This window comes from Cydia strobilella, chromosome 22 (genome assembly GCF_947568885.1).
Source record: "Cydia strobilella chromosome 22, ilCydStro3.1, whole genome shotgun sequence".
Taxonomy (NCBI): Eukaryota; Metazoa; Arthropoda; class Insecta; order Lepidoptera; family Tortricidae; genus Cydia; species Cydia strobilella.
Genome location: NC_086062.1, coordinates 4654388 through 4666750, shown reverse-complemented (window position 1 = coordinate 4666750; position 12363 = coordinate 4654388). Strand labels below are relative to the sequence as shown.

At 36.5% G+C, this 12363-nt stretch overlaps 1 protein-coding gene across 2 annotated transcripts in view; it reads right to left on the bottom strand.

Annotated features, from left to right (window-relative positions):
- The window catches only part of LOC134751413 (protein pangolin, isoforms A/H/I/S), a 209260-nt gene that overhangs the window by 117501 nt on the left and 79396 nt on the right, over positions 1–12363 (bottom strand). The gene's annotated exons all lie outside the window — the stretch shown is intronic.

Genomic DNA, 12363 nt, shown 5'->3' with positions numbered 1-12363 from the left:
ATATTCAAATGGGGCTCCCATACAACAAACGTGATTTTTTTGCCGTTTTCGAAAAACTCATTGGTACGAGCCAGGATTTGAAATTTTGAACCTGCGACCTCCGAATTGAAAGTCGGACGTCAGATCCACTCGGCCACCACCGCTTATTATATCCTCATCTTTTAGTTAGAATGTTTTAATAAATGCATCTATATATATATATATCAATATCCCTAATATCCCCATTGCCATCGCAAACAAACCCTACTGTCGGTCCGAGATACGCAGTTTTCCGAATATAATTCAACTCGGAATTGAACCGGTAGCCCCGAATTTGAGCTGCGTAGCATACTCGGTAAATATTAGCTTAGGCCGCCGCCGGAGTTCCAAGAATTAATACTGGGCTATTCGAGTCTCTCGTCTCACATTAGGTACGTACACTCAGCTGCAATAGAACATCAAAAATCGAAATTCTGTTCTCTGCCTCTATATCTCTATTGCATATTCTGAGCGATAGACATAACGACATTTTAATTTTCGATGTTCGCGTCAAAAAGTTTAAAGTCCAGTCAGAAACTCGACGAGGTATCATTTTTCTTGTGTAAATAGGAAATATTACCACAATCTGAGGATTCTGAGGGCTATCACGAAACATGAAAATCGAAATTTCGTTATCTAATATCTCTGTCTTTTGCATATTCGAGCGATAAAGAGGCAGATAGCGAAATTTCGGATTCGCGTTTCCCGGTAGGTCCTCTGTAAACAAACCGCCTTGATGCATCAATGTAATATTTTATTATCTCTGAAAACTTGTCAACAACCTGTTAAAGGCACAGTATCTATAAATTACTCTATGCTTTACTAAAGGGGCTAGTGCTGCACTCTGGTGGCAGAACATTGCAGCAGGGATGTTGCGGATGCCGATTTTTTGACATTATGGATGTCGAGATTAGGCACATAAAAAAACGTCAAATATTACACTTTAGTAATTTTTATTTAAAAAAAACGAAACTTGTAGTATTTGAACAAGAATATAGGTGCCCCATAATCGCATTAGTATACTTTAAGTCCAAATAAAACAAATTATTCAATTTTTGTCGCTGTCCGTCATAGGCTAAAATGCTCGATCGACGAATCACAAAAACGAAACGAGATTCCTATTGGCTAATGACGAAATTACCTAGCCCTTAACGCCGCCGCTAAGACGTTCCTGTACCTACCTGTTCCACATCCGCATCCGCATTAAGCTCCGCATCGATTTTATGTGGATGCGGATGTTGAAAATAATGCGGAAGTTCCGCGGTTGCGGATGCGGATGCGAATATTCGCAACATCCCTGCATTGCAGTATAATACCCCCTATTGTACTGTACACTTGCACATTCGCTACAGATATAGGTATATATATATATCGACTATTATTGCACGTAAGGTGCTCACAAATAACTCAACATACGGCGTTACGGCCCGGCCACGACATCGCGCGGCGGCGGCAGCGGCGAGCGGCGGCCATAGGTTGGAGCGAGACACAGCTATCGGACCTTTCGTTCCCACCTATGGCCGCCGCTCGCCGCCGCCGCCGCCGCGCGATGTCGTGGCCGGGCCATTAGAGTTCACGTTCAGATGTATCTGATGGCAACCATATTATAACTAGTAATCAAATACACGGGGTATTTGTACAGTTATGGAAACTTTTGTTAAATTTTGTCTCTTTCTAACAAATACAAATTTAAAACCAACTAGGCAACAAATCAAATTATACTGATTTAAACTTTCACGATTTTTACTCATTATTATTTACAACGACGGGACTTAATCGCGTAAAATAAGTTTTAAATTTACCTCCGAGACCACGGGGACAACGCCGTACTCGAAACGTCGGATGTAAATTTAAAACTTATTTTACGCGATTAAGTCCCGTGGTTGTAAATAATAAATCAAATTATATTAAATAACATTTATAATCGGGTCTATAGCGAATTTGCCGCGACCACGACCAGTGAAACCTGTGTCGAAACGTCGGTAAATAAAGGTAACAAAAAATATTCGCGATAGACCCGATTATAAATGTGATTTTTCGAAGCGCGAAGGTTTTAAATGTTATAAATCGAATTATTTTATGAAAACATTTCGATTTGTTTTTTTAAGTAGTCACACTACTATATTTAAATTATTTTATTTTTAATTATAAACTGAAATAGATATCATACACTAAAGAAAATGTGACCAAGTCCACCGGTGGCCGAGGCGGGCGTTTCGTTGATTATTTCAGTTTACAAATTACAAAATCACGGATATTTACAAACCATAGACATACTCGTAGTATATACAAGTAGTTATAGACGCGCCACCGAGCGACCGGGGGTAAGAGAAAGAATATTCATATAAAATTTGGGCTGCGTAGGATTTTTTCTCTTTCACTCTTATTAATTTCGGTATTTCGCCATCGCCTCCTACATATGATGCCACCCGGTCGGTGATAATGACAAAACATGGCACTATTTTCTCTTTCCTCTTACAGGAATCGCAATAAGGCTATTTTTCTCTATCAAAGAGTGTCAGGCCCTTGGTAAATACAAACAATTATTTTAATTGCTTGCTAGAATGGCTGGTTAGTCTTAAAATTGACAAGACATAAATGTGACGTTTTCAACCAAAAGGTACCACATTGTCGCTTGTCGATAAGGTTGATTTCTAATTGAAGCTATATAGAAATAGCGCCTTACTGACAAGCGACAATAAGTACCCTTTTGGTTGAAAATGGCCCAAATATTATTGCCATAGTTTAAACTTTAAAAGAACGTAAACTTGTAACGTGTTTTGAATCATTCCAGTTAAAAACTAAATTTAAGTATGCGATTTAAACATGCCGATGTCAATCACTGAAACCATTCATCATCTAGTAGACGCTATGCGATAATTATTCATTTGTAATTAGATTTCTAGGAACTGATTTTGGGATAATTGAGTAGGTATAAGGAAAATTATTTGCGCATAATTAATGTCATTAACGGGTCTGTGTTATAAATTATTTGCGAACTACTATTATTATTATTTATATGTAGGTATTATGTTGTTAGTGTAATTATAAGTTTTGGCCAGTAATACAAAACTATAATGCATGCATGAAGAGAAAGCATATTACTATGGCAAGAATATTATAAATAAAAAAAATTAAATATCATAAATTAACCGAGGCAACTAAGACCCATAGATACATACTTTAAAAACTAACATACATACAATAATAGAAATCTTTCTAAAAATAAAAATTAATATAACAATTCTTAAACGAGAAATGGATATTTTTTTATAAATTTTGTATATCTACTGGTACCAGTACATATGAACATTATGAACTAATCAAAAACTGAAATGTAGAAATTAACAGCATATGCAATGCACCTAAAAAAAATATTCTCTTGTACAAAACCGATATATTGTGTCCTCAAAAAAATCCAAAGAAGTAGGAGTTGTTTTCATACCAGTACCTACTTAACTGTTTTTTAGGGTTTCGTACCTAAAGAGTGAAAATGGGACCCCTATTACTAAGACCGCTGTCCGTCCGTCCGTCCTTCTGGCTGTCCGTCTGTCATCAGGCTGTATCTCATGAACCGTGATAGCTTGACAGTTGAAATTTTCACAGATGATGTATTTCTGCTGCCGCTATAACAACAAATACTAAAAACAGAATTAAATAAATATTTACTCTTACTCGTAGATACAACAAACGTGATTTTTTTGCCGTTTTTCGCGTAATGGTACGGAACCCTCCGTGCGCGAGTCCGACTCGCACTTGGCCGGTTTATTAACATCCATTTTAGCGTGATGACTGAAGTATACAAAATATTAAACCATATAATTTACTATGTATTTATTTATTTTCTAATTTACCATATATTTATAAAATAAAACTATGAAAACGGATTATATCGCGTATATTGAATTTATAATACATCCCGACGTTACGAACTCTTTACAGCGTTCGTGGTCAACGGGTGACTCACCGTCACCGTCACGCGATATAATCCGTTTTCATAGTTTTATTTCATGAGTAACTATCGCGGTAACAGAAGACAATATCATATATTTATATTTAAATTATGTCATGCATGCACCTTAGTCCAATAATTTCCTGACTAGTCGCACTTGTTAGTAGTACAGATATTGTGTACATAATGTATATTCTAAATTTATCTATTACCATGTGTTGATGAATAAACTATTATCTATCTATCTATCTATCTATCTATCTATCTATCTATCTATCTATCTATAATCCTGGCCTTTAGACAAACAGACGAAAACTACCTGAGCGACCCAGGTGGTCTACTCAAATGCTCTGCTTCGCACCTCAGTAACACTAGTTAAGAGTAAATGAAACAGCAGGATAGTTAATGTGTGAGTCATATTCGTCGAGTTTGCGGTTGAGTTGGAATTTATATTAAATTATTTCGGTAATTATCGTGATTTAAATATAAATTGGGTGTATACAGAAAATGTCTTAAATTAATGTGTGTTTTCCAAAGATAGATATAACTCCGTAATAGATGGATACAGTCTAAGGAAAAAACGTGCCTCGAAAATCAAGAAAATTTGATTCTCGTTCAGAGGGCGCTACTAGTTTTGGCCTACAGTCGTATAGATGGCGTTGACGGTTTCGTTTGTTATTTAACAATTTTAACGCATATCAGTGAAAGAACATGGGTCAAAATCATAAAAATAATTAATGCAAATAAAAAAAATCATTTATCTATATTTAAATACATTCTATCGTATTTTTATAAATCTTCATTTTTAGTTTTAAAGTGTGTCGACAGATGGCAGTGAATTTACTGAGGTTACAAAATTTACTATGACAGTACCGCTCTAGTATATTAAGTTACTCTATGGTGTTTTCGAAACCAATAGGGTTTTTTTTTATGGCATTCGATAATTTTGTCTGGAGATATACCTACCTATGTTTTATATATATTCTGCGACGAACTAATTATAATCAAATCCATTTTATTTTGCTTTATTTATTTATACTGAGGTAAGTTAATGTTTTCTACCAACGATGATTATATCTTTTTAGGGTTTCGTAGTCAACTAGGAACCCATAGTTTCGTTTCGCCATGTCTGTCTATTTGTCCGTCCGTACGCGCGCGGCTTTCAATGATCGTTAGTATTAGAAAGCTGCAATTTCCAACGGGTATATATTATAAATATAATTATATTAATTATATCAATCACTAGACTGTACATTATGTGCACAAACCGACCAATAAAACAAAAGATCATTAATTCTAACCATACATCATGTAACACCTAATCGCCTTAGTTAATTAATTATAAACATTAACAAAAGCTAAGTTTCAATAATTGAAAAACGACCTAAACGCCAAATCTTACAAAGACACGTAGTCTCTTTTCCAACGAAGAATTTGTTAAAAACCTAAAAAGATAAAGGGCGTAAACGCCAAATTTTACAAAGAGAGTTAGGCCGTTTTCGAACGCAAAATTTCTTTAAAACCTGATTCTTCATAACAATCTAAAACAACTCGTTTAACGCCCGTCGCGTCGTGAATGCATCTCAAGTTCCAATTAGAAACACGATATGGTGCTGGGACACGTTTGGGACGGAGCGGGGAGCGGGGCTGTCAGGTAGCGGAGCGTTTAGCGTAGCGGGAAATGGGTGCGTTATTCTTCTTCTACGTGTTAGGGGCTGCAAAGTACTGTATTTACCACAGTAAATCATACAATGTAATGTCCTTCCAACGGCTCGCCTACGCAAACACCACGTGACACAACCTGCCCTGCCCGCGGTCTGTCATCGACCATCGATGACTCCAGCTGTCAGTGACGTCACCATGACGTAAGCGCTCGAGACGTCTATACACTACAGGGGCTATATAAGGCTCCAAAGCCTATGTATCACTGCGACCATCCGTGATCTATTGTGATCGCCACCTACTACAACTCTCGATCCAAACCTGCAACTTCAAACAGCTGCAGGATCTTTTTGATCTCGAGAGGATGTGCAAGGGCGTCTCCTCTGCCTCCATACAGAGTCTGCACCGCTCCATGTCACGTTTTCCCATAGTGTGCATGTGGGTGCGTTACAAGTTTATATGAATGATTACTTATTAGGCAATTATGAATTAATGTAAAGTTATTGTAGCAGTACATTACCACACATCAGATAAAGTGCGGCATAGAAAAAGAACGTTTAATTTACATATCATATAATTTGACTTTTGATCACGAAATGGATTTACATTGGCATTGCGTACTGCGTAGTGAAAAGTCAAATGCGTATACATTTATCATAGGTAAGGTTCACCATTTTAATAGCTTTGTGAAATGTGTTATTTTATTAGTTTAGTAATTAGGTAAATAAACATTTTGAACAATAAATGCTAGTTTAGTTTTTATTTAGTTATTCCTGCTTTGTATTATTGTATTATATTGTATCGTGTTTAACAAAAGCACTTAACCACAAAAAAAAAACAATACATTACTATTCTAATATTGTACCTATTAATATATTGACAAACATCACCAATTCCAATTAATTTCACTGCAATAAGATAAGACATGGTTGGAAGAAGTTTCAAAAGGTATTTACCTACACTAAATAAATACATCTAACCGCTAAAGTCTCCTCAAAAACCACAGCCTTAGAGTTAAGCATGAGCCGACGAAACCATTAGCGCGCCGAAGCGAGACGCAAGACAAATAAGCGCCAGATAATGAGCGCGTGCGAGCGGGACAGACTGATGAGGTTCGTGTTCCAATAATAATAGAATTGCTTATAATAAGGTAAGGTAATGGTGTCAGGTGGTTAAAGTGACAGGTCTACTTTTATTTGGTGGGACACCTGTGACTAAAATTAGGATTGGGACTAGGATGGAAGTTATTAGGATTACACTTACTGCGCGTAATTAGTAATTTGGGTACCTTAATTTCTAAACAAATCTGCTTTTAAATCCATCCTTTTTGTCACCCCCAAATTGGTCCACTATAAATTTCCACTCCATTTTTTAAACCTTTAATAAGGGATGTTTCAGTTTCAGTTGCATTCTGATTTGGTCTCATCAGTCACCGGCTATCGACAAATGACGTCTTATGCTTGGCACCGTGTCAATTCGTAAATGCTAGTGTTGACACAGTAATGGAATCGGCCATTTTCGAAATAAGTCAGATACAGTCAGAATTAAATTCAGAGACAGTCGATGTGTGTGTTAAAATGTAGCATAAAGGTAGGGACAAGGGGGACTGAGCCCACGCAACGCAACGTCTGAAATGCATTATGAAATCTGGACCCTTTCTTTTAACGTTGGGGAAATGCGTTTACGCATGTGACCTGGTCCGGGGGAACCAGGAGGGATGACGGACTAACCAGAGGACTACCGCCAGAAAACCACCAACGTGTGCCGAATCCGCCGATGGGGTGCCGCATGGTCGCTATCAGCATTCGACCGCAAGCGCCCCGGCGGGCGGCCCGGAAATTTGTATGCTTAGAAATCTGGACCTTGAAATTTGTATGCTTAGAAACATACTTATCATGCGTTGCCTTGCGTATGACAAGTATGTTTCTAAGCATACAAATTTTAGGGACCAGATTTCATAATGCATTGCATACGTTGCGTCTGTGGGTTTGTCCCTACCTTAAGGGTAGGTACCTAAGTGTGGTTGGCCGTCACATTAAGGTCTGTTTACACATTAATTATAATTAGTTCGTATATTTGCTACTTGCGTAAACACTAATCAATGTGTAAACAAACCACAATGTGAAGGCCAACCACACTTACCCGTATTGACCTAAATACGCCTTTAAAATTACTTTGTAGTTTTACATGTATGTAAAATGTATAATTATTGGTGGAATAAAGAATATTTACTTACTTACACACTACGATCATATTAAAAGTAGAACTCAATTTTTTTTACACAAATTTATATAATAATATCCGAGCATAAATCAAACTTCATATAGCGTTACTAATGCGGCCGATAAAATCGGATTAATATACGTATTATGTTCAACTGTCATATAAATATACATATTTATGTCCTTAACAGATCGATGGAAAGATAGCGGACATTTACGTGATTGCGGTTAAAATATTACACAGTTAAATTATATGTTATGAATTGAGCTGGTTATGATAGACATATTTTAGTGAACTTTTGACGCTGCCGTAGCCATTTATAAATATTTCTTCGACATTTTTTTAAGTTTTTTTTTTTCTATATTATCTTATTGGTTATATGTATTTTCTTTTTCGATATGACTTCTAGCCGCCCAGTTGCCTATAAATAGGTAGACGGTTAGATGATAAAATAATATGTATTTAGCTATAAAAATCTGAAATGGAACGACATACCTACCTTAAATAAAATACGTTATATCCCCCATTTTACTCCTAAGGTTCGTAAAGAGATGCGAGAACTGCCTTTATCCATAGCCTCTATTATATAAATCCCAAGTTTTAATGGTAAATAATAATAAAAAACCCGGCCAAGTGCGAATCAGACTCGCGCACGAAGGGTGCCGTACCATTACGCAAAAAATGGGCAAAAAAATCACGTTTATTGTATGGGAGCCGAACTTAAATATTTTTTTTTTCTGTTTTTAGTATTTGTTCTTATGGCGGTAACAGAAATACATCATCTGTGAATATTTCAACTGTCTAGCTATTACGGTTCATGAGATACAGCCTGGTGACAGACGGACGGACAGCGAAGTCTTAGTTATAGGGTCCCGTTTTTACCCTTTGGGTACGGAAACCTAAAAATGGCAAAAAGAAATGTTTTGCTTTGATTGTATATCGCAGATAGTATGTCTACATGGACCTCTGTCAAAATATGTACCAGGTATCTAAAATCAAAATGTTTATAATTTTTAGTACGAAATTGTTATTGTTACCAATCCAAAACAGTCTCAAACACTTAACGCGTCATTAACGAATGTCTAATTACGTGCAAGCATGGCGTCGCGGATTTAATTGTGGACCATAACTCACACCTCGGACGGGCCTTAAACGGATACATACACCTTTGGCAGGGTTGCCAAAACTTAGTCAAGTCAATACGGGGAAGTACGGCTGACCCTCACATTGCGGCCTGTTTACGCATTGATTAATGAACATGAACGTCTTCAGCAGCGGAGTTGAAGCAGTTGCCGTGGTCGAAACCGACCGGGAGAGAGTACTAGTAATGTTTATTGCGAGTTCATAAATTTGCTACTCGCATTTAGAGGTAAACGCATGAACTCGCACTAAATACTAATCAATGTGTAAACGAGCCCCAATGTGAAGGCCAGCCACACTAACCCCTCAGCCACACTTACTCGTACTGACCTTATTTGACAGAAGATTCCTCCGAGTCAGAGAGCCTACCGACTACAAGACCCCCAGGTTCGAATTCAACGCCGACGGAGCCAATTTTTAACGATAATACTTTAAAATATGATCAATCATATAACGATAAAATACACTCAATTATGACAAAGCGTGAAGCAGTAAACTTAACAGAATCAAGATGTAAATAAATGATCCAGATAAAAAACCATGTTTGTCAAACGGAACGCAACGTAAATCACGATCAAAGTATTAACACCTTCCCACATGTAAAAATTACCATCATATCATAACGCATAAATGCTTAAAAACATATTAATCTCTTTACTTAGACTTCACCCATGTTTTCCAATCTGAACACAAAGTATAAAGCTTACTATGTTTTAAAAAACAAATGACCAAACTTTTGACACCTTACACAATATTACCAACATAACTAGTGAATCTTAATTATTCATTTATTATATACAACACATAGTTTATGATCAGCAACGCAGGCTTCGTCACCTACTAACAAATGATACAATCCGCAACAGGCTGTCAATCTTAAACACTAAATTAAACTAGGCCAAGTCCCCACTTCGGACCGTAGCCGGTCCAAAAGCACTAGTGAATCCTTCATAACATACAGGTGCATCCACTACATCCACGCCGAAGTTTTGTGAAGCAAAACTATGCAGCACGGTAACATTAGGGAACTAACTTAGTTACTATCTAAACCAAAATAATAAGGCGTAATGCCTATCTCACTCATTAAACAAATTATCAAAGCATTAACACCTCACATACCAACACAGCAAGTGAATCACAACGTCTCAGGTACCAACCCTACGGAGCACGTTTTTTCACCCGAGTCGTGGCGAGCTGATCAGATTAGCTCCCAAACCGGTTACGTCGAAATCCCGGAGAAAAAAATAAGAAAAAACAACACTAATAACAACAAATAACGAGCGCTAGTGATGGGATGTTGGGTTTATCGAGTCAAAAGTTAGAGCTTTTTGGGGTTATACGTTAGTTGTATTTAAGAAAGGTAAGGTTTAGGAAAATATTCGAACATTAATATTAGGTTTTCCTGTTCTTCATGAGCAAAAGAAAATTTTCTGAAAATCACAGTGCTCAGAGGACGTCTAAATTACTTGAGGAATTTTTCTTTAATCTAAAACATCTATGACAGTTTATAATTTGATATATAGTAGTGTGACTACTTAAAAAAAAAGACATCAAAATATTTAATAAAATAATTTGCTTTGTTCCCAATGTTGTTTACTCGAGAAACTTTCTCTTTTCTTCCATATTTGTGTTCTTAGACTAAATCCTACAGGGCTTTAAGCGTCTAATACCTGGGCTTAATTTCACTTTAGAACTTCATATGGAAACTTATAAATATAAAAATGGATACACATATTGCTAGAAATAAATATTAACGGTGTTGTATATTTCCTATTTACTTGGCATAATTATTGCCATAATAAAATCTGCTTTTACAGTCCTTTTCATCGTCAATTAAAGTTTATTAACGCTTTCAGTGCCAAACGCCCCATTTCCAATACAAAATGAACCCACCTATCGGGTTCTTAACGTTTAATGACCACATTAAGTAATGACTTACGAACGAAGCATAATTTACCTATAGTTCAAATAGGGTATTTATTTCTTTATATTGTTTTACAATAAATAAAAGGGTATTTCATCTGTTATATTGTAGTAGGTAAGTAAGACTTTTATGATACGTTTCAAAATACAGTTTTTTAAATCAAAATATCATAAGGGATTTGCTACCTAACCTTTACAGATATAATAATAACAGTAGTATTAAATAAACAGCAATATATAACCTAACACATATTTTTAAAATATGTTTTTTTTGAGATTTTTTAAAGGACTAGAGGGTAGGTGACATATTACAGAAATACTGATAAAATTGTATTAAAACATCGATACAAAACATCGACACCGCATCCCTACAGAGGCGTAGCTGATACACGAAAATGTAAGAATAGTGACAGATGATTATAAGCCTCGGATAAAACATACATAATTCCCGGTAATGGTAGGGACGCGATAATTCCCACCTTCGGAATCAATTTCACATCACTACGGGTGATGAAAGAGTTAACTAGCTTTTGGTTTTTCGAGTACCTATTGAAGAGACTAAGATCGTTTATAATTTAGAGGTAGTTTTAAAATGTGGCTTTCCAACACAGAAGGGTCCTTAATTATGCTTCAAGTGCAATAAGGTCCTTTACATCTGAAATTCCTACAGAAATTCTGGTAGGAAGGTCCTTATTGCACACGAAGCATAAGGACCCTTCTCTGATGGAAAGCCACAAATTGTATCCAGTCCAGTACTATAACTATGGTTCACAAGTATAAATACTGATGTTCCTTTTGGTTTTGTCTCAGTTTTTACGGTTCCGTACCCAAAGGGTAAAAACGGGACCCTATTACTAATGTCCGTCTGTCTGTCACCTGGCTGTATCTCATGAACCGTGATAGACAAGCGTGCTAGACAGTTGAATTTTTCACAGATGATGTATTTCTGTTGCCGCTATATAATAACAACAAATACTAATAAAAAATAAATTTGTACATAACCCTCGGAGGGCGAGTCCGACTCGCACTTGACCAGTTTTTTTATTCCATACCATACTAGTTTTTTTTTTTTATGTGATATTCAGCAATCGAGCAGACGAGCCGCCTGATGGGAAGCAGTCATCGTCGCCCATGGACGTAAGCAACATCACAGGAGCCACTTAAGCATTGCCGACCCTTGAGAACCCTAAATACCCGCTTCTTGAAGAATCCCATGTCGTAGCACAAAGGAAATACCTCAGGAGGCAACTCATTCCACATTCATTATGCTTTATGACGGTGTTTCCAACCAAAAACTGTATATCTTCCCCACATTTACCTTAAACTTTTTTTTATGATCCAGGAGGCAAGTCTATCTGTGAGTATCTGTAATTGGCTTTGTATTGTTACCTAAATAAGCATAATGTTTTTGTAGCTGTTGGAACTCCTTACATAATTAAAAAAAT